Genomic DNA, 22,859 nt, shown 5'->3' with positions numbered 1-22,859 from the left:
TTCACACAGGTCTTTGAGATCCAATTATAAAAGGATCAAAGCTAATACAAAGAATTATTTTTCGATAACAACTATTTCAAAAAAAAAAAAAAATTGCGAAATTTTAAATTTTTTGTAAAATTGTCTGTCAAAAATGCCATTTTCAGTTTTTTTACTTTTTCTAAGATTTCCAGTTTTGTTTTGCCACAATATTCTTTTGACCTTAGCTGGAATCAGATAGCTAACTCTGAGACAATTATTTTATTTTCATTTTCTTCCAAAACTTTCTGGAAAATCTGTACCACTTTTATTTGAAACAGAAAAATATGTTAACTTCTTTTTCACCAAAGCTATAATGCCCTTCACAAATACGAAACACATGTATTTCTTAATGAAATTTGATTTGATCGGCYAATTTTTATGGCAGTTATATGCAATAGTGATCCGATCGGGGCAATATTTTCGAAGATTATAGTACTCCCTTTAACAATAATACGTGCCGAATTTCGTGAAGATATCATGTCAAACACAAAAGTTTCCAAACCAGCACTTGACTCCGATCGTTCGATTTGTATGACAGCTATATGATATAGTGATCCGATCTGAACACTTTTCTCGTAGATTACATCATTACTTTAGACAACAAAGTGTGCCAAATTTCGAGAAGATATCTCATCAAATACAAAAGTTTTCTATACATGTATCTGATTCCAAGCATTCCTATATGATATAGTGGTCCGAGCTGAACAGATTCTTCGAAGATAGAGCCATTCTTTAGGGCACTAACGCATGTCGAGTTTTGTGAAAATTGCTCTTCAAGCGAAAATGTTTTCCGTATAAAAATTTGATTTCGATCGTTCCGTTTTCATAACAGCTATATGATATAGTGATGCGATATCCGCGGACAAAAGGGGTAGCTTCTTGGAGAGAGAAAGACATGTGCAAAATTGTGCCAAAAACTACAGATAGGCAGACGAATAGACGGAAATGGCTAAATCGACTCAACTCGTCCTTTTGCTCATTTGTACATAAATTTTGTGGGTTCTCCAAAGCTTCTTCTGTACGTTAAAATTTCGTGATCTGCTCCAGGTGTATAAATCTCYATAGTTACGACATATTTATGTTCTTATCTTGCTCTTAAGTGATTGACTCGTCTCGGGTCCTTATAGAAAGCTGATTTTTTCAACCTCAAGAGCTGCATATTTTCTGGTACAAGTTTCATATTTTATTAACTTCTGTTATGATAAGTAGTTTTATCTTTCGTCTCAGTCTACGCATGAGGTTCAAGGAAGCTCATACTTGGAGCCCATCTCTCTCGTTAAAACCGAAATCGTTATTCCTTACTTCAGACACTAAAACCCAACGATGATATAGAGCTTTAACTCTACAAAACTTGTTCGAAGATTCTAAACACGTCACTTCTCTATTCAAACAAGTATAAAATATATTTCCTGCTCTCTGGCATACAGGTTTTGTCCATGCGAAAATTTGAGTGAATGCCTGATGCTATCCTAATCTGGGCAGCTAGCTTTGCGGTTTAATCTAGTATGTAGTGTTTCTTATACTGTTTTTTTARAATAATATCTGAACTTATCCTGCCTATAAGGTGTTGCTGGATGTTCACATTTGAAAACTGAAGTCCTATTTCAACCCTTCAAGGTCAATAAAGGGTYTCCCTTTACTTTATCGTTTCTCTTACGGTGTTTTTGAGATTTTTCCTAAGCTCAGCGCTTAAACTCGGAAAAATAAAGCTTCCTTTATGTAGTAAAGTTCCCCGCTATGAATTTGAGGCATCCCTATTTTGTTAAACAAAACGAAAGCACGAACCTTTGTCGTTTCGATTTCGCAGCAAACGTATGTATGTATTAGTAAAGATAAAGAAATAAAAGGCAATACTACTAAGACGACTTGCTGAGGTGCTGGATAACAGAAGATGCTTGCGGACAAGTGGTGGCAAATAGTATCGCCTAAATACACTCAGACAACACTTGAGTAAACATGACCGTATGCTGAAGAGCGGAAGGGCACACGCTGCAAAGGAAATAGGGATATTTACAAAACTGAAGTTGGCAGTCAGCTGAACAGCCGAGCAAGTGCTAGAAGTGGAACTGCGGATGAAAGCATCTATTGAAGCGAAAGAGCAACAATAGCTGCGAGGCAAGTTGGCAACAGCTGGAGAAGGAAACAAATAAATAAGGAATCAGCAGCTAGAGGAAGCTTCCCAAACTAAACAAGTGGCATGAGTTGAGAACCGAAGATGATTTAACTTATAAGCTAAAGACAGCTCTAAAGTACAGGTGTACGAATGCAACGAGAAACCACTTCGTTGTGAGACTATGCAGTTGAATAAGCGAATCATCAGCCGGCAACGAGCTACATCAAGATGCGCTGTGTTGCAATTTAGTACATCCAAAGCAATGAAACGCTTGCTGAAAGTACGAATGGCAATTTGTATGAATTCTGTTTCGAGATAAAAACGAAGTATGCACATTTAAAAGCGCTCCTTCCGCGGCGTCGAGATACAGAACTACCGCAGTTGAGTTGTAATCGTTAACTCAAGTGGCCTCATTCTGTTTGCTTCGATTAGACGGTGCGACGGTTATATTGGACTGCTGGTTTGTCCTTAAATTGTAGCGGTGGAAAATTTCATATATTTAGCGGATTCATTGCCATTGGTTTGTTAGTTGGTGGCACACGCCAAGAGAATTAACTACGTAATGGCAATGGAGGTAATGGTCGCCTCACCGGCTTTGTGTCCCAAATGAGTAGAGTACATACTTCTAATTACAGTTTCTATTTGTAACGGGTAAGTGTGCGTCGAGAGCGTCGTTACTGTAATCTGCTTAACGAATGGCCAAAGCAAATCTGATTTATGAAAATGAGTGGCAACGCACGGGCTCGCCATTTCAGATTCCCTGTCAGCTGTCAGCGTATCATTTGATACTCGGTGCACAGTCCGTCGGCTCTAGCGGCGTTTTTCATTCTATTACACAGCTTGCTATTATGTTCTCTCTTAGTTGGTAGTGGGTTCAGCATTTATGTAAATCAGTGCGGCCTCGAAAGTATGAGTAGGTAATGATGATGATAATGAGTCGGTGATCGACTCAGCGTTAGTTCACTAGAAATTTTTGACTGGAAATTTTGCCATATATGGTAATTCTGCGAGTTTTTGGAGAATTAGAAGTTCGAAGCTAAAGTTTAAAATGGAATTGGATTGTCAAAATTTAGATAGTTCTTTTCGTCCTGTTACAATGTATTAAACTCCCAAGATCATTATTTTATCTTATATAAACCTAATTAGGATAATCCGATTGAGCTCAAATATAGATCGTTTTGTTCGATTACTTTCTTTCACTCTCAAAGAAAACCTCRTCCCTATTGGTAAAACACTTGGACAGCCAATTTTCATAAGCTTCTCTTGTTGCGAATTTTTCACCAGCAAAATTATTYATCATAAACAYTTACAGTCAGTAATGACTTGGTACCAGATCTGAACTATAAATTGGATGCATGTAAACCTTATAAACAAGAGAGCTGCTGGTGAGTCCGAATCGACAAGTGTGTGAACTGGAGTTGGCATGATAGATCACAAAGACCGAAGTTGTTTCATTCAAACTGTTCAATTATTAAAAGTACAGACCTGACTTAAGGTTTGACTGAAATAGTGTAGTTCATAGAATACAAYTAGTGGCATGTTTTATACGTCTAGTTTCCGATATTCTATAATCTAGTAGGATTTGTTAGATAGATAGTAAAAATTGAAGTTTAGCACTGCGACTGAGGTAATGCGATCCCTATAAACGAAAATGGAGAGTAGTGCTTTTAGTCTGCTTCTGCAAATTGCTGGAAAATCCAGTATCAGGTATTCTGKSGTTTCCTGTTCCATGTCGCAGAACCAGACAAGTGTTTTGTGAGCCTACAGTGGCCTGAATAAAGCGCGACAAGGAGACGGAATTTGTCTCGGGGGGGAGGTTGATCCTTAAACCTTTCGAGGTTGTACCCTCAGCAGCTTGACATGGCACATTCCTGCTGTCTACTGCCAAAACTGTTCTCTTCCCACTCTCTCATCCCGAGCAGCTCCTTAAAAGTGTTGGATCCCACCGCAATGCGTAATTTTAGCTCATCTTCCTGGACGCACTCAGGTTTGGTGTACCCCGTTGYACATTGAGGATTTGTTAACATAGTGTGGGTCCCAAAGAAGAAACTTGTCACAAATTTCTTTTAAAATTGCGAGTCTTACGACCATACCAACGTTTTAAGTAACCACGATCCCATTTCGGCGAATTGCCCTTAACAATTTGCTCCGACAACTTTACAAAAGTAAATAACAATAATCCAAGCGGATTTTCACAACGGAAATCGTCCACCAATAAGTAATCGCTTATAACGGTAAGTCGCGAACTCGAACTCGAACTCGAACAACTTGGGAACAACGGTGATTTCTGAACGTAAAACTGTGATTGCAAAACAGTTGCATGCAACAATGCACAATGGCAGCTGGAATAAATCCCGGTTGAAGTGGATTTCATTTCAATTTCGTTGATGCAAAGCAAATGCAATTCAATCATAAATGGATAACGGAGCAAAGGCGAAATGTGGCGYAATAACAAGAAATATAGTAAACAGGAAGAGGAATGATATTACAACAACAAACGAATGGAAATTGTAAAGTGCGTTGCACGCGAGCACAAAAAACRCGAGCGCTATGGCGCCGTCCAACTTCTGCTGATAAGAAACAGCGCTGCTGTATGCAACAACCTGCAACAACTTGCAACAATCGACAACAGCAACAATAAGTTCTATTTAACATCTTTGCAACKCGGTCACCAGCTGGTTTTCAAATCCCGCAGTGCTTCGGTTGTGAGTGCAATGGCTAAGTGCCGAACGGCAATCATAAATACGAATATATGAAATTCGACACGAATGCGACGTTGAAAACTATTAGAAAATCGACGCTTCTTACACAAGTGGCATGCCCCACAGGAGCTGCGCATTGTTGCGTGAATGGAAATGATTTATATTTTGTGCAATTTTCATTTCCCGTTTTTGCTGATCTCTCCTTTTTTTATTTGGAATATTTTGGACAAGTAGCAGATTTAGTGCCTGCATCATCTTCGGTTGCTACAGCAACTTGCAACACTTTGACATTTATGACTTTTGAGTTGATCTACAAGTGCGCATATAGTGTGTGCAAGTGAAGTGAAAAGTACTCTTTCAGTTACACATGTCTTTGTGTGTGTGCGGGCCGTACGCAAGTTATTGAATGAGCTCGTAAGCTGTAAGGGCAGGCTGGRCTGATGTATGYGTGCACAGTTTTGAGTATCGTCAAYATCGAAGTCAATCAGTGSCAATTCCATTTCAATTTTCACCGAAAATAGCAACGCTCGAAAAACGGAAACGACACCAGTCTGTGCAGTTTGTAAAAAAAAAAGTAATATGCTGTAGAGATGTACGTGTACGTGATATATTAAGAAAATGGCAGAAACTTTTTGATAACACATGTACTACATATGCTTTTATACGTGGAGTTCTTGAGTTCAGTCAGGTGAAATCACACCAGGGATCAAGCTAGATTTCTAGCTGAATCAAGCGATTTCAAAGTGAAGTCAAAAGCAGGTCAAGCAAGGCTTGAAGATGAGTCTAGCGAAGCCAAGTCCAGATCGTGGTTCAAACCAGATTTCAAACTTTGTCATACTTTACCAAACTGGAGCTCAAACGAGGTCACAATGGAGATCAAACCTARTTTCAAGTTGGGTGAAGCGATATCGATTTAGGCCTCAAACGCGTTCAAGCTAGGGTTCCAGCGGAGTCAAACGATATCCATAAGGGTGTAATGAAGGTCGAGTCCAACTAGGGGTCGACTAGGGTTCACACGAAGTCAAAGCCGTGATCGCAGTTCAAGCTAGGTATCAAACTGAGTTCAGTCATGCCAAACTAGGGCTCAAACGAATTGAAAATAGAGGTCGAGCTAAATTTCAAAATGAGTTAAGTGATACGGCTCAAGCAGAGTCAAGCTAGGATGCAAACACAGTCAAGCTATGCAGGTTTAAAGCTTAGTTTAACGATATCAAACTGAGAGTCAAGTGCTGCTCAATCTCAATTTAAAACCGAATTCAAGCTAACCTTCAAGCGAATTTCCAGATAGAGATCAAACTTCAACTAGAGGACAAGCAAGTTTTCAAGCCGAGTCAAGCGTCAAGAAACTAGGCTTCAAACGAAGTCAAGCTAAGATTAGAGAGGATGTTGAACCAGAGAAGAAGCCATGTTACAAGCGGCGTCAATGATATCACGCTAGAGTTCAAGCGCRGTCAGGCTTCGTTAGCGAAGTCAAAAAAATAGAGCGAAGGTAGGCGATATTARACTAATATTCCAGCRAAGTYAMACCAGAGATCAAGCTATGTTTCAAACGGAGTAAAGCATTAACACACGAGGATTCAAGCGAGGTTAAGCTAGAGTTAAAGAGAAGTCAAATCAGAGGTTGAAGAGAGGGGTCAAACGAAATCAAAATAACGGTCAAACAAGGTACTAAGCAAGCGAAGTTAAGCTTGAAATTAAATGAATTCAAGGTRGGGTTCATGAGAAACTGAACTAGGAGTCAAAATATGATGAAGCTAAGAAACTTTTGGAGTCACGCTAGAKATCATGCAAAGCCCAGTCAAAATTATTTTTTGAWACTGTTAAACCCATGTAACCCCTTAATATTGGCAGGAAGAATCGAATGGACGCAAATTATTTGCCTGTAGGACTCGCGGTATGGGGCCAAGGAAGGTCCCGTTGGACATATTTTTAATATTTTAGAAAGTTTTTATAACTTTCCAAAAGGTTTTACAGTGTGTTAGTCCATATCTCTAATATTGTATGTATATGATAAAATAGAACACTCAGATAATAAAAGACTGACTTCAGATCCGGCAGACGTACATATTAACGGAACTCCTCCAGTCCTCCTGGGAAAAGGCAAAAAACGGAAATTACTAAAAACGACAGTTGTGAACACTCGATAATCACCCCGAATGGCAAATCGAACTTTACAAACACACTGACAGCTGTGGCTGCCTGAAAAACAGCACGAGAATGAGCAATAATAAAAACAAGAACAACAAATATACACACGTACACAATGGCAAACGGCATCGAGCAAATCAATGGAAATTKTAGTTGTTTTTGTTGTTGCTATTTTCGCTACGTAACACCACTGTCACTGCGCTAACGGTACGCTGTACGAGTCTACCGTTATTATTGCACGACGGCAGTTGCAAGTTGCTTTCGTGCTGCCACTGAGGCAATCAGAGATGTGTAAAGCTGCCAGCTGCTGCCAATGCCACTGTGACTGCTGCTGTGGTCGCTGTTGCTGTTGCTGCTGAAGCTGTGCGAACACCGTCAGCGCGCATTGTACGGAGGCGCCGCCTAAGTGGCACACAATTCGACTGGCAATGCATCAGCGGTGACAGCAGAAATCTGCAAAAATTGATGTCTCTCGTCAGTCGTCATGCGAGTTGTTAGCTAAAATGTTTGTTGTTGTTGTTGCTTTGCTTGTTGTGACTTTGCTATTGTATAGCATCAGTTGAAAACAGTCYGTCGACAGTTACCCATGAACAGACACTCATATATACACATAGACTTCAGTGAGCATTGCTTGCAACAAAATGTGGCACGTTGCATTTACGCTGTTATATGGGCTAAGCTTTATCTGCGGGTGTGGCAAGCACATTTGTTGCATATTACACACACACACACACACAAACACGTACACAAACGCAAATCACACTTGCTGCGCTCAACTCGCTTKTATGGGTGAGCATCTGCTGGCTGTATGGCGGCGTTGCAAGCGTCTGCCAAGTGGCAACTGCTTCCGATGCGCTTTTGATTAATGCGCTTTCGTGATTCGACGCCAATTGAATATTATCTACAACCCGTTGCACTTTGTTGTTATCCGCTTTATTTTTACTTGATYCGTGCGCTCACTGGGGTGGGCGTTTAAATTGAATAATTGGCATGTTGAGATTGAGTAGACGACTAACGACCGCGAGTGCTTACAGGGATTTTATATTTCTCAAGCGCAGGTATAGGGTGTTTAGTTAGAGGTATGGTATTTTATAGATTTCTTGAAGTAGCTGTCACACCAGCTGTCTGAATTTCTTTAACATTTATGTTCAGAAGCCTTTAAAAAGGTTAAAAAATAGAAAATTCTTTCGAACCCGGAACTCAAGCAATACTGAAGAGGAGCCCTTAACTGTGAAGCCTTTATTGATCCATATTTTTTATTCCAGAAGTCAGAAGTCAGAGCGTTACCGCGAGTCTTGCAGACAAATAATTCACGTTATTTCGAATCTCCCTGCCAATATTAATCATCCAGAAGCTAAATTATTCCAGCATGTCCATCAATTAATTAATTCAAACTTTTGCTCACTGAATCATACCAAGGTCACCTAGGACATGTKATTTGACTCGGTTAACGCACTTTGAGTAGTCTATTCCAAAATCTCTGCTGAAAAATCATTCACTCCGACCAATTTTAGGCTAGATTGAAATTTGAGCGAGGGCATATTGTTCAACGACCACGAGATGTCGCTACAATTTGCGCCAAAACTTTTACMATTTCAATAATTTATCTGAACTTGATTTCAAATTAAAGTTCCTCTCGAAAAGAACACCCTATGCACATTAGTGTGATCACTGTGACAAGCTGAAGGGGATTGGGACTTTAATTTTCAATGGATATCAAGCAAAGAAGAGAACTCATATATTACTATTACTATTACGTTACTTATTATTAATTGTAGCTCCTTAGGAAGGCATACGATAGGTAAACCCTTTCAAATATCTTCCGGTATCTTCAACTTTCTTGCCTGACAATTACATTAAACGTGTATTGGAAGATAGTTTTTAATCAAAACATATATTCGTTTTCTTCAAACCCGCTCACAACCCTGGGCAGGGATGGTTTGCCCTCTCACTTAAGCTCGCCTTCAACCGGATGTTTTTTGGCTACCCAGAGGATACATGGTGTAAGACCAGAAATCGTTTCAGGAAACTTTCCTCACCTGCGTGAACTTTTGCACATGAATCCATCCGCTATCAAAACAAATCAGGATATCTATAATTAAGTGACTTCGGAATTTAGGTTTATACTTCATACTGTTAAAGATCTTCCCTTTGGAATATTGTGAAATATACAATTATGATTTGAAAAAAGTCTCTGTCTCTTCGAAAAATAGCGAAAGTTAGTAAAGCAAGTGGTTGGAAGTATTGAGGGCGTCGGGTGGTGAGAGCCAATTACAGAGTCACATGTCGAATGTCAATGATAGGAGAGACCCCTTGAAAACTGAGAGAATTGGTGAAAGCCAGAGAGATACACTCAGAGTCGTTATGAGAGCAAAGCGAGGTAATCGGTGAGAATCTGTGAGAGATTGCAAGTGCTAGTGAGAAATAAGAGAGCCAATGGAAGTCATTTAGATTCATTCAGTCCGTGAAAACCGAAGAGCCGTAAGAAGGCAGCGGGAATTGCAAAAGGCTATGGATTRCATTTCACAGTCCACATTTCTTAAGTCGCAAAACCCTTGCAGAAATCTATTTCAATTTAGCGTTAACTATCGGTATCTATAGGACATATTATTTGAGTTTGCTGATACTTGGAAGTCTCGGATTTGTAAAAACAATTCAWGGAATTTTTAAACAATCCTACGTTGACTCAGTTCTCCTCTATCAACTGTTTTCTTTCATTAAAAAAATCGGTTTTTGTCGTTACACTATTTATGGCGCCCGTTTTTACTACTCTTCATTCAATCATCATTCTAACCTCAATTTCATAGCTGACACAACACCAATACACTTGCAGCGTCAGCGCGAATTATCAGAAATGACAACTCGAAGTCGTAACCTCATATCACGGCTCAGACATGTCACGCGTAGTCATCAGTTGAAGTGTACAGTTTTATTGCCACTGGCTTCACCCGTACATGCCTAACGGAATGCGAGAAGGTCCATTGGCGTTCACTTAATGAATCCAATTCTTTTGAGACACAGCTAGTCGTGGTCGCCGCTAAAATGCGTTGATTACCATTTGTCTTGTGGCCGCTAAATGTCGGTGCGAGATGCGATTTGACGAAAGTGGGACAAGCGAAAGCACGTGAAGRATCAGAATTTCACTTTTACGCTTCAAATTGAATTAAAAGTTGATTGGAAGCAGTTGTACGTGTATGCGGTGGAGAAAAGAGAGCAACGCAATGTGCCAGAAAATGAGAAGAGAAGTAAAAAGAATTACGCAACGATGCCAATTAATGCGATTAAAGTGTGGATTGCAACAGTACTAATTGAAAGTACATAACTATTAATACTAATGATGTGATGAAATCGTTCTCAAGTGGAGAGGGGTTAATGCGATGGCGCTAGTGGCAAGGCAATTCGTTGGTAAAGAGAATCAAACAATTATCGGTGTGATCCACGGATGTGTAAACTCTGGCTTTACGATGATCCTACAATTATCAATACATCAYCGCAGGAAATGTCTAAATTTAACCCATGGCAATCATACCGTTGCTGAAACTCAGGCTGGATACTTTTATTCCAGCTATTTCGCCCTATTTAGAAGTACTTTTTACTATGTTATCTACGTATTCCAAAACGTTTTCGAAAATTTTGGCGATACCTGCCCATGTAACCCCTGGGTTTCCTCGGGTAAAAACAGCTCTTTTCTATGATTTTTTTTCTCATTTAAAATTTAAATATTTTATTAAATTTTTTTATTGTTACAAACATACACAATTARCAAGGAAATTCTGAAAATTTTAGAAAGAAGTATTTTAAACTCGGAAAAGAGATGCACCCGCATCGGCAGAACAACTCTACAGGYTCATCCAAAGTAAAGAAAAATAAGTGTTTTAGTTAAAACCTTAACATAGATCTTAGAGGAAGGAAAAAAACTTTTTTTGGTTTGATCTTTTTTACAAAAAATTAAAAGTTTCAGCGAACATTTCGCTGCAATTTATTTTCAAATAGTTCTAGTAGAAAAAGTCGTTCGCCGAAGTCTTAAATAATTGTATCTAAAAGATCTGTGTAAAATTTCATGAAGATCGGTTGAGTAGTTCTCGAGAGGTCGAGGGGTCTTGATAACCGACTTCAGAAGCACAGTTTCGAGAAAAAGRCGTTTAAAGACGGCGCACTTAGCCTAGCTAGCCTCGAGCGAAGAAGTTCTCAAGGCTGTATCTCCAAAACTATGACKCGGATAAACTTGAAAATTTAGACAWTAGTCTAGAGATATCGTAGAATTTAATAAGACAATAAAAAAGATARATTTTTTGAAGCCTGTAAATCGATGTGACCCCCTTAAACTCGTTAATGATACAGAAACAAAGACAGCGAGATAGAGTTACGTTTCCTGATGGTGCCAGACGATGTAAATGAAGTCGGGCGCTGTCTGCGATTTCTAATGGTATCGATGCCGGGCAATTGCAAATTATTAACATTTAGTATCTATGTATATGAAATACTATGCCAACGATGGCAAACCATTTCACACGGAGCCAACGATGCATTTGGATCTCGACCCAGCTTATTTTCCGAAATCCATAACTTGGATTCCACTCCTCCGAGTGAAACTTTGTTTTGCTTTTTCCGAGTTTTCGAAGAAATAATATTTCAATTCAACGTTTGGAAAGAGCGGAAGGTATCWTAGTGAATCTGAATCGACGCCATCGAGGTAGGTGCCATGAAAATGAAGTCAACATCTGCCTTGATTCTGTACTGAAATACACTAACAGCGTTTCCACGCCGAAAAAATAACTACTGTTTATCATGCTCTTCTATGATTTATAAAAACAAATTTTAGAATTCCAACCGTAAAGCGTTAGGGAGTAKTGAATCGAACAAACCATACAGTTGTTCAAAAAATTGGTAACCCTTGTGAAAAAACCGTGCCATAATATATCTTCTGACGYACACGAAATTGTATTGCGCTTCTTTCTTTAATGGAAAAATTCYACTTTCCCAAAATAAGTGTTAGTAAAGATTTAATTTCTTTCTAAATAAGTTTCCGTACTTTAAATCCATAAAATAAATCAATGCATTATCTTTTCAGGCAATATGTAATTTGTCTTTTAAGCCATTYACAATAGTAAAACTGGTCTAAAACAAGCAGCATTGAATATAGTTTTTATACCACTTTAATRAGGTATACATACATACTCTCTTATACAGAATTCAACTCGCTAACTTGGTTGCTGTCTTCACGTATAAATTTTTTGACAAGAGACCAGAAGCGAGTAGAGAAATAGTGAATCGAACAGAGCTAAGATAAAACAGGTACATAAAGAAAAATGGAATACTAATAATTGCCAAAGTAAGGCGAAATGTGCAGTGAGCTAAAATAGAGAGACAATGTTATCAAATATTGAAATAATAGATACATGTATATATACACGCCATTAACGCTACTTTATTATATTGAATGCTACACGCAACAATATTTGCTTTGCGTTATTGTTTAGCAACAGATAATTCTTCTAATCCACACATTTATTTCTGACAGTCGGTTAAACCGTTATATTAATTGTTACACGTGTTTCGCTCAATTCCTGCTTCCTCTCGCACAAAATTCGGGCATTACATTACAAATCACAGCGAGCGCTTGAATCCCGGCGATTATTCGTTGGCATTATGTTTTCGTTKCAGCCGCTAACAAAGTTTTCGAAACAATAAAATAATAATTCTGCATATCGATTTTAGTGGTACATTCATGCCATTATTTGTAAGTATTCGCCATTAATCCAATGCCAGCGCAATAATGYTGTGGGGAAGTGAAAATTAATTTATAAACATGTTTCACCACAAAACCTGCCTTGAATTTTAATAACTGTACATACAACGGTTACAGTACATGCCAATAGCCTAAGTAAGTATTTGCGGAATTTCGGTTATTTAGCGTAGACCGCATTTAATTGGCAAATATAGATGCACAATTAAGTTTCTACACAGTCTGGCTGTCTGCGTGCGTCCCTTTAATTGTGCGTGTGTGTGCGAGTTGGTGAAAACCGCAAACAACAAAGCGCTAGTATCCAACAGTGGCGTCGTTTAATAATGCAGCCGKTAGAAAATCCTGCCAAAACCATTCCATGAAATATTAAACTTCTGAAGTTTGTGACAATAAGTCATCAAAATTGATAGCAAAACTTAGAAGGCTATGGTATGTACCAGAAACCTCTCAACAACTCGACAAATTCCGCTTCAGATACACTACACTTATAATTCAAACCAAATAGGGCTATACTGGGTGCTTAATGGGAGATTACAACTATATAAGGCCAACGATCCTGGACAGAAAAACCAAGAAGACGACATGTGTTTGACATTTATACACAGTTTACTTTGAGAAATTACCATGAGGAAATTTGAACTAAAAAAATTTATAAAATCGAGACAATTTATTTCCAACACTAAGGGTTCTATAAGACCGATATTAGTAGAACACACAAATTGAAACCTGATCTTATTACAGTTCAAACAATCAGGAACAGCTTCTCTAACCTTTGCTTTGTACAGAAAAGTAGCATGTTGAAGTTTAAAGTGCTAGTGTCATAGTTGTTCCAWATTTTTTGAAATATCAAGATAGGCMATWTTKAAATATRTAGAAAAATKATTCYTTATTTTTCAATTCTTCAAGACAATATCAATTTCTATATGACACAATTCTTCAGGTTAGTGAAATAATCCATATTTGTATCCMATGAAGCAATCACTTTATTGAAAACTTAAGATGAACGAAACGTATTGAATAAACAAATATATATGTAGGTCAAGTTATTTCACTTCATTAGTGTTTTCTTTTTTTCTTTTTTTTCATTGGCGCTATAACCGCTTAAGAGTTGGCTGCGCTAATAAAGAAGAAGTCTTGTTTTACCCGTGGCGGCTTCCAAACTTAGATTAGACGGCTGATCCCCCAGCATTAGAAGTGATCACACTTAGACTGTTATGTATAGTGCTTCGTTAAGCCAGACGAAAAACGGTTTTAGTTTGATATCGGTTATTGGTAAAATGCCCACACATATTATAACTAATCTCACTGTATCATTTAATCTTCACTAATATAGACTATCCACAGCCTTTGGACTTCTTCTTTTGCACTGGGCGATTGAAAATGCAGCATTTTTCTCGCCAGGCGATTAGATTAGATCGGCTTCGGCAGCCTCACTCGACATTACCCTCGTTTTTTTTTTTTTTTTGTTTTTAAAGTGGCTTTAAGTCTTTACTTTTTATTTGTTTCTTTAATTTTTTTCACTTCGACAGTTTGAAGTTTCTAAATCAACTGTGGTTATGTAAGAGAGTTCCTTACTGACAAACAGATGGCGCGCAATCAGAGTCGCACAGGGAGATTTCGAGTAGATTAAATCTTGAAATTATGTGTAGTTCAGAACACGGCTAAGCTTATACTTGTTCGCACCAAACATTTTAAGTAATTATATTACATTTAATCCCTTCACTATTCTAGCCGTTCTCACTGATGTTGGACAGATGATAAAACAGCTGTGTTTGCCATTCAAGAACTCACATCGCTTAATATTTATTTAAAAAAAAAACATTGTCATATAGATTTCGTAATAAAAACCGTCTTCTTTTAAATATTTTCCATATAATCAAAATAATGGACGCTTTTTTTCATTTAAGAAGTCGTTTTTAGTTGAAATTAGATTCATTGCTTCAAAAAAATTGTTTTGTTTAAATTTTTTTCTCCTTGTAGTGTCTAAATCAGCCATCACGCTGACAATTAGATGGCGCAAAATCAGAGTCGCCCCAAGAAATTTAAAGTAGATCACTTTCAAATCAATTCGATGAAGTGATTTTTAACTGTCATTTTTGTAAGGCGAAATCTTAATAAACAGCCGAAATCGTGTGATTAAGTGTCGGTCTGATCATGGTATAAGAACAGTGAGATAATCCACTGAACAGTCTAAATGTTTTGATTAAATGTCGGTCGCAACATGTTATAGAACTAAGCTTAGATTTAACTCGCGATAACGCTAACGATATGAAAATGTCCTCCAATGAATATTTTCACAAAAGGCCTTAGGTAAAAAATGATGTATATTCTGTTGTTTGGAGTTATTTGAATTCGACGCATTATAAAATGATGAAAATAACAAGAAATATTTTATTCACTTTTCATTTAAACATTTTCGATCTAAATACTTCTTGGTGTTATTACTCCTCGACCATGTGTGATTACTAATGGGCAATGAGAAACTACAATTTTTTAGTCTTTTTGAGTAGCAGGGAACAAAAAATGCAGCGATCGGCGATTTTTGTACTTCCTTAGATCAGCTATATATATAGCGTGAACATATTAATCAATTTAAATATATAAGTTTTATAATTCTTGCTCCGAAGTAAGCCCCTTTCTCTACGACCCTTATACACTTATAATGGCCACATTTACATATGTAAATATATAACTAATTACTCACATAAATTATATAAATATAAGTACGCCACTGTGAACGGCGGCGCCTAAAGAAATAGACACAGCAAATTCCTAGCGAATTTTGTTTAAATGTGCTAAAATTAGTTTTTCCAAGCACTCCGCTGCCCCCATCTATCGCATTCCACGCTGCGCTCGTGCGCACGTACCGAGCTTTATTAATTCAGTTTGTTTTTCAAGTCCGTAAATCGCCAAAGAAGAAAGAGACGAACAAAAATTTTGTGGCACGCACTGCGCCAACCACAAGAAATTTCGTGGCCACTTTGCTGTGGTTTTGATACAAAAACACGCTCACACACACACAAACACACTCACACGCATAATCGCGGCGACTGGCGCACACTTGTGTGGCTTGCGTCTGTATTTGTGCTAAATGCTGCAATTGTTCGAAATTATAAATAAAAGTAAAAGCGTGAAATTGCGCGTTCCATTTGGTGTTCGCTAATTGGTCACATGACGCACACTCTAAGCAATTTAATTGTCAGTAGTTTCTTATAAACTTGATTTCTATTTAAACTGCAACAAGTGCGCTGCGATTGTGTTGTTGCAGAGTCGCGCTAATGCAAACTCTCTGGAGGTTTTAAGTAAACGTTTTAAAGGAGCTCCCTGCAAGGATGTTATGGAAGAATGTGTGATACCGCAGTTTTGAAGAAACTTGTAAATGTTCTGTTGGAAGTAATTAATGTGGTTGAAGGGTCACACTCAAACACTTGGCTTAATTCGTGCGCGGCTGGGTCTAGCGATACTTTATACACGAAAGTTTCGAAAAACGATGTTCACCGTGATTGYTTTAGACATATGTACGTTTCAAAGCTCGACGATTTAGAGGATTCCAGGGTTTTCAGAATCTACATTGATTATTGTAATTGTGACAATATGCATACGAGGTGTGTTTAAAAAGTATCGCGAATTTTGAATTTTCGCGGGTTACGTATATTCGTATTTCGAATTTTTTATGGCGTTATGTTGGTACTCATGTCTCTCACWTATGCCGACGAGCTCGGCCATTTTGAATGTTCATTTAATTGTTGACAGCTGCTTTGCTTGTACGTGTTTCGGATCGTCTTCGATTTTTACATTTTCAAAAAAATGGATCAAAGAACCTGTATCAAATTTTCTGAGAAAAAACGAAATTAAGTGCGCGGATGCATTCCGAATGTTGACTGTGGCATACGGAGAAGCTACCTTGGACCGAAGCAACGTTTATCGATGGCACAAAATGTTCTCAGAAGGCCGAGAAGATGTGACAAAAATTGACTTTTGCACCACGATAATGTCCCTGCTCATACATCGTTTCTTGTGCGCGACTTTTTGGCTAAAACCAACACACTAATAATGCCGCAGCCACCGTATTCCCCAGATCTGGTCCCCTGTACTTTTTCTTGTTCCCTAAACTGAAGAGGCCCATGAAAGGACGACGTTACGCTTCTCTTGACGAGATTAAGACGGCATCGAAGGAGGAGCTGAAGGAGATAAAAAAAAATGATTTTTTGAAGTGCCTCGAAGATTGGAAAAACCGTTGGCACAAGTGTATAATATCTCATGGGGATTACTTTGAAGGGGACCAAATAGTTCTTCATGAATAAAGAAATAATTTTTGAAKAAACACATTCGCGATACTTTTTGAACACACCTCGTATGTCCTTTTAAACAATTGTAAGGACCAATATCACTCCCTAACTACAAAACTTGCTTGTCTTCGTTCGCCATTTCTCTGCTCGCTTCTGCCCTATTGCCAAAAAAATATCATGTAAAAGCAACAACAAAGCTAAGGAGTTAAATTCCTAGAAGAATTCGAAAGTTCGGTTTTCTCATAAAGTGGCACGTCCGCTTTTTCTGCCTGTTTTTTAGCATCTGGTATAATTTGCTCGATTCGCTGGATAGCAATGCTTTTTGGATCGAAGACAGCTGAAGGAACAAAACAAATTACAGTCAATCTACATATATTACAAAAAAAAAAATTGTGGAAACTTTTTGAGCTCCCCAACCACAATAATTCCTTTGTTCTGTTTAAAAATTAACCGAAGGTCGAACTCGGTTTTCACTCGTAAAACGCCGTWAATAGTTCCTAGTACTATAAGTAGGCTAGGAACTATTTACGGCGCACCACCAAAACCCTTGCCTTGACTGACAGAATACGAACCCATTTCAAACAGAATTTTCCAATTTTTTGTATAATAAATGAAGGCACTTATTTTTGATTTCTATGAAAGTTTTATTTACATTTCTTACAAATATTTTTTTTTTTTTTGCTTTTATTTTATTTAATATTTTTTTTTTTTTTTTTTTTTTTCTTCAATTATTATGAATTTGATATAATAAATAGCTTAACCTAAATATTTTTTGGGGGATTTTTTTGAAAACTGGTTAATTCACTGAACTTAACTTGCTAACTTAAATTTAAAACCAAATAAGGCAAACMTTTTTTCTTTGCCTTTGCTTTTGAAATTATGTGTGTGTGTGTGTTGGTCTCAAAGTGCAATAAATTCCGGTTTCATTATGGCATTTCTCTCGGATGGTTTCAAAGACTCTTCTGTTTTCGTTATAACATTTCTTTCGGTTAAATCTGATGACGTAACTTCCGAATCATTTATGACATCCCTTTCGGTTAAATCTGAAGACACAACTGCCGATTGCATTATAACATTTCTTTCATATGAACCTGATGACGTTACTTCCGGAACGCTTATGACATTTCTTGCAGCTGCAACTGCAAACATAGGCTCCAATTTGATGGTAGCATTTGCTTCCGACGGAGCAATGGCTATTATTGAAAGACTGCGACGCAGTTTCTTGCACTCGTCGGCGTGTCTCTTATACACATCTAGATGTGTATAAGAGACAGGGCAATGCGCGTTTTCCTGCGCAAATCTGTGCAGTTGTTTTTGTAGTTTGTGTTGAACTGACTTGCTGTGGTTGCGGTTGCAACGGTGTTTCAACTAATCTATTAAGTGTTTGTCTAAGTCCCGGTGTTAGCGGTTTTGCACTAGCACCAGTTGGCATTTCAACTTTTATYGGCGACACCTTCGGGGTCTCCCGTCCCAGTAATTGATTATTTTTTATTTCATTCGAGACTTTTGTCAAGTCGAGTGGCTCACCGAGTGCTAGCTGCTGCGTTTTCGGCTTYATATTTTCTTTAGCYAAACTTTCTAGATTCATGCGTAACTGCTGCACCAATACAACTTCTTCATCTTCTTKAGTTGTGATAAGCAATTTGCCTTTAAAATCATCCATCATATGTGAAAATGCATTGATCATTTCTTTTTTTCCAGCATGTCTATTAGCGGTTTGATTGAGAATGTTCTTCCATACTTGTGGGAACTGTATGACGTGTTCTCTCATTGCGCCAATCTGCAATGACTGTGGAACACTGTTCAAAAACTGTGGTTTCTTACATATATTATCCATTTCTAAGTTTTTTTTTTTAGTATTCGTATTTTTCAATTTGATCTCCGTTGCTAAATCTTCAAATAGCCAAACCGTTGTATAAGATTCTATGGATTGTCTTCTTTAAATCACTTTTGGTTTCTAAACTCACGTTTTATGATTTGCGATAATGTGTCCTCATCGTTTCAAGAAACGAAACTGTCGATCTAGAGCACTGCTGCCGWGGCTTTTAAASCAAAAAACTCGTATCAAGTGGCTGGCACAGGTAGAATGCTGAACAGTCATTCGCTGTTTTATTTTCGCACTCCCACCAACCTGATCACCCTCARAGTGCGCAGCTTTCCCTCTTTACGCACTCGCAGGCACAGGTAGACAATAGTATTTGCACGCCATTCGCGGATTTGTTTTCGCGATCCCACCAACCTCGTCACCCTGAGAACATAAAACTGCTAAACTACTAAAGTAAATATGTTGCTGTCTCTTTTCGATATTGAGCGATTTTAGTATATGCAAACAACATTGAGCATTAACGATAAAAATTGAGAAAATAAAATATAAAATATTTTATAATACTATTTCTGGCACTCTAAGTATGTCCCTGTGTATCTAATGAGTGATATTTGGAACTGTTGTTTTACAAGATCACTTCAAAACACACTTTACATACAGTTTCAAATATTTTTATTTTAAAAATATTTTAAGCATTCAGAATATGTTCTCAAAATCTTCCATAACAAATATTTCTGGTTCAGAAAAGATTTGAAACACAGAATAATGTCAAAGAACGTTTCTATTTAACAGGTTACAAATTGAAGAAATCTTAAGATCAGCGAATGGTATTATGTATCGAAATGTTGTTAAAGCTTAAAAACCATGAAATCTTATAAAATAATCTTAACCTCGTACATTATATATTCTTTCATTCTGAACTTACAAACTGTTCCAGTTTACGTAGGCCGTCAGATTCGGAATTAGACAATGGACGTAACAATTATTGCACAAAATCCGCTGAAGTCTATGCGACCATGCGTAAAAGAGTGAGGAGTTGTTTGTTTTTCAAATAAAAATTAAATGTCTATCAAGTTTTTTATCGAGTTACTAATAGTTGGTAGGTCCTTTTATTACCTTAGCTGTAACTCGCTTTGCTTAGTAAATATCATGCAATATGGCACACCAATCTTTTTTACCGCACTAACTGACGCAAAATATCGAAAATCTAGATATAATTTCCTAGATTAGTTAAATAATTAAAATTGGAAGAAAGAAAAAGCTTATTATTGGTATTAGTTCTATGATTCTTGGGGACTTACAATAGCGTACATGTTAAGAAAGCGAGACCCCATTAACGCCAGTCGAGCTTTATTAAGAAATGTGAGGTTAAGGAACATGATATATCGTTCTCTGATAGGAAATCATGCTGTGGCTGGTTATTAATGATCGCAATATAATTTATATCCAAAATCCAGTTCTCAATCCAGATCAACTAAAACATTATATCTTCACTCTTTATAATCACTAACAATCTGTTATGCGACCGATTTTTGTTCCTGGCAACATCAATTAAGATCAATTAGCATATACAAAGACTTTAATAACTCCAGAATTTCACCGTGCTATTTTAGTCATTCAAAATATGCACTTTCACTTAGAGATTCCTCATTCAAACGAGCAGCGGTAAATACTTAGGTAGGCGTTGCCTTTTCAATGCTAGCCTGTTATGTGAAATTATTTAAAAGGCCTGTAAATTTATGAAAATTAGAAATTCTCTACACCGCTGCAAAGCATCGCTGGGTATCCTTGCCTTGAAATACCTGCACCATCAAGTATACGTCTGTACGCACAAGCTGGCATAAACAGCGCTGCTTTTAGTTCTTAATCTGTCTACTAACCTTTCCGCTTCGCTATTCCTGCCATTGTTACGAAACAATAGATCATAAAAAACATGTTGCTAGTGGAAAGGGGTGTCACTCATTTTCTTTTTGTTCTTTCGTACTTTGCTTGTATGATCTACGGTTAAAATAATAAGAATTTGTTTATGAGTGGAAGAGATTAACATATTTTCCAACTTCAGTATACAATAATGTAATATTTATTAAAAGCAATCACATATTGTCACATTTAAATATCTAAATAATTATCTTCTCAAGCCTTCGAATACAAAATTTAAAAAAATTAAATTTTTAACATTAGGTGAAATAAATTAAGACACTTATTCCATAATTTACTCCAAAAGTTTGTTTTTTCTTAATACATCTACAGACATCTCATTATATATCATAGTCAAATGTATTATTGCCGCCCGAAAATGTGTGATTCTTTGCGTTGACACAACTTACGTGGCGTTTAAAACAGCGCGCCAGTTGTTCTTACTTTTCGCTGCTTGGCGCCAGTTGGAGATTCCATGCGAAGTCTGGTCCTTCTCCTCATCGCATACTCTCAGAGCTGTACTATTTTCATCTAATTCTTTCCACCGCTGCCAAGCGTTTTCTTGCCTTATCTTTCGCGTAAATTCAGGAGCTAATCAAATCTAGTAACTAAAAAATTGTTTTTGTTTTTTTTATATTTCGATAGTGTATATATTCAGAAGTACCTCCTTAGCAGAATTTTTCAAAACTCAAATTATAGCTGAAGTTATAGCCGTATTAGTGGGATGTCTGTTTAAGAAATTATACTAGTTTATCACGCTGCTTGAAACTTCACGTCAAACTTTAAATCCGTTGTTCTGGAATAACTTTTTTCGATGCGATTCCAAAAAGATGAATCGTGGTACAAATGTGCTTTAATATATCTCTATCACAATAAAAGAAAATCGAGAAATCCAAAAAAATTAGTAAATTAATTAGTAGTTTTTGATAAGCCGTCATTTTATGATTTTTTCAGTTTTGGAACTTCTGGAGATAGTGTCATTCGTGTTAATCAAAAATCCATACTTTCTTCAGATGACCTCAAGAGTAGAAATCATGGCGGCGAGGTTACTTTCTTTCTTCCCGCTTTACCTCAGGAACGCATAATTCAATGAAAAAATATGTTTTTATTAATTTTCTATACCTTTCAAATATAAAAACATAAAGCATAAAAACACATAAGCATGTAAGGAAGAGCTAAGTTCGGATGCAATTGAACATATCATACTCTTTCAACTTGCAGGAATCAAAGGCCGTGAAATTTCTTCAGATGAGGCCTAAACTTTATATTAAAAATAATGTGAAAGAATTAAACATTCATAATTCGATAAAATTTGAAGACCATAAACTTTAACTTAATTTTATTTATATATACCATCTATAAAAATTCTATAAAGCCTTACTTCAAAATCCGAATATCTCGAGAAGTATTAATGATGGCGATTTTGACCTTGAATCTTTTTTATAGCAAATAAAATTTCCTACAAATTTTTCACGTACATTCTTTCTATAGCTCTTATCTTTTACGAATTATAAACAAAAAAATGCGAAATTCTGGGGAAAATCGGGTTTAAAGCTCCGTACCACCTCGCCGGTGTGAGTTACGACTACAGTCCACTGGGCACTTTCCTAGAGTGAACAATTCTGAGAAATATGCGTCTAAAATCAAAACGATGTCATTAAGTACTCTGATCAATAGGAATTTAAAGATCAAAACTCACGATAGTGTATTTTCTATGGAAAATTTTTACAGGCCTTGGTCCAGTTCTTAATGTTAATATTAAGAGCTAAAATTTTCAGGAAATTTTTCAGGGATTTCCAAGGAAATTTCGTCACGCGACTAAAAAAATATAATAGTTAAAAAAACAAAACACCCTAATACATACATTGAGTCAGTTCATGTGGAAAACGTCAAGCAGAGAATCGGAATTCCTTATATTAGGTATTTAGTCCTAGGCCAAGAACTAGATCAATTCCATTCTAATTCAGTGCTAAACCACATTATATCTGAGATACCATCAAGATATAATCAAGATATCTCATATATAATCTCCAATCATAGGGAGTAATTGTTCGAAAATCCTGATATTAGTTATATTTCTACTTTAGGTACAAAGATA

At 37.1% G+C, this 22,859-nt stretch overlaps 1 protein-coding gene across 2 annotated transcripts in view; it reads left to right on the top strand.

The window, feature by feature from the left end:
• LOC108970069 overlaps positions 1–22,859 on the top strand; it is a 176,006-nt gene that overhangs the window by 126,846 nt on the left and 26,301 nt on the right. The gene's annotated exons all lie outside the window — the stretch shown is intronic.

Source organism: Bactrocera latifrons, unplaced genomic scaffold (genome assembly GCF_001853355.1).
Source record: "Bactrocera latifrons isolate USDA-ARS-PBARC rearing strain unplaced genomic scaffold, ASM185335v1 scaffold_28, whole genome shotgun sequence".
In the NCBI taxonomy this organism is placed as follows: Eukaryota; Metazoa; Arthropoda; class Insecta; order Diptera; family Tephritidae; genus Bactrocera; species Bactrocera latifrons.
This window is presented reverse-complemented; position numbering and strand designations above follow the sequence as displayed.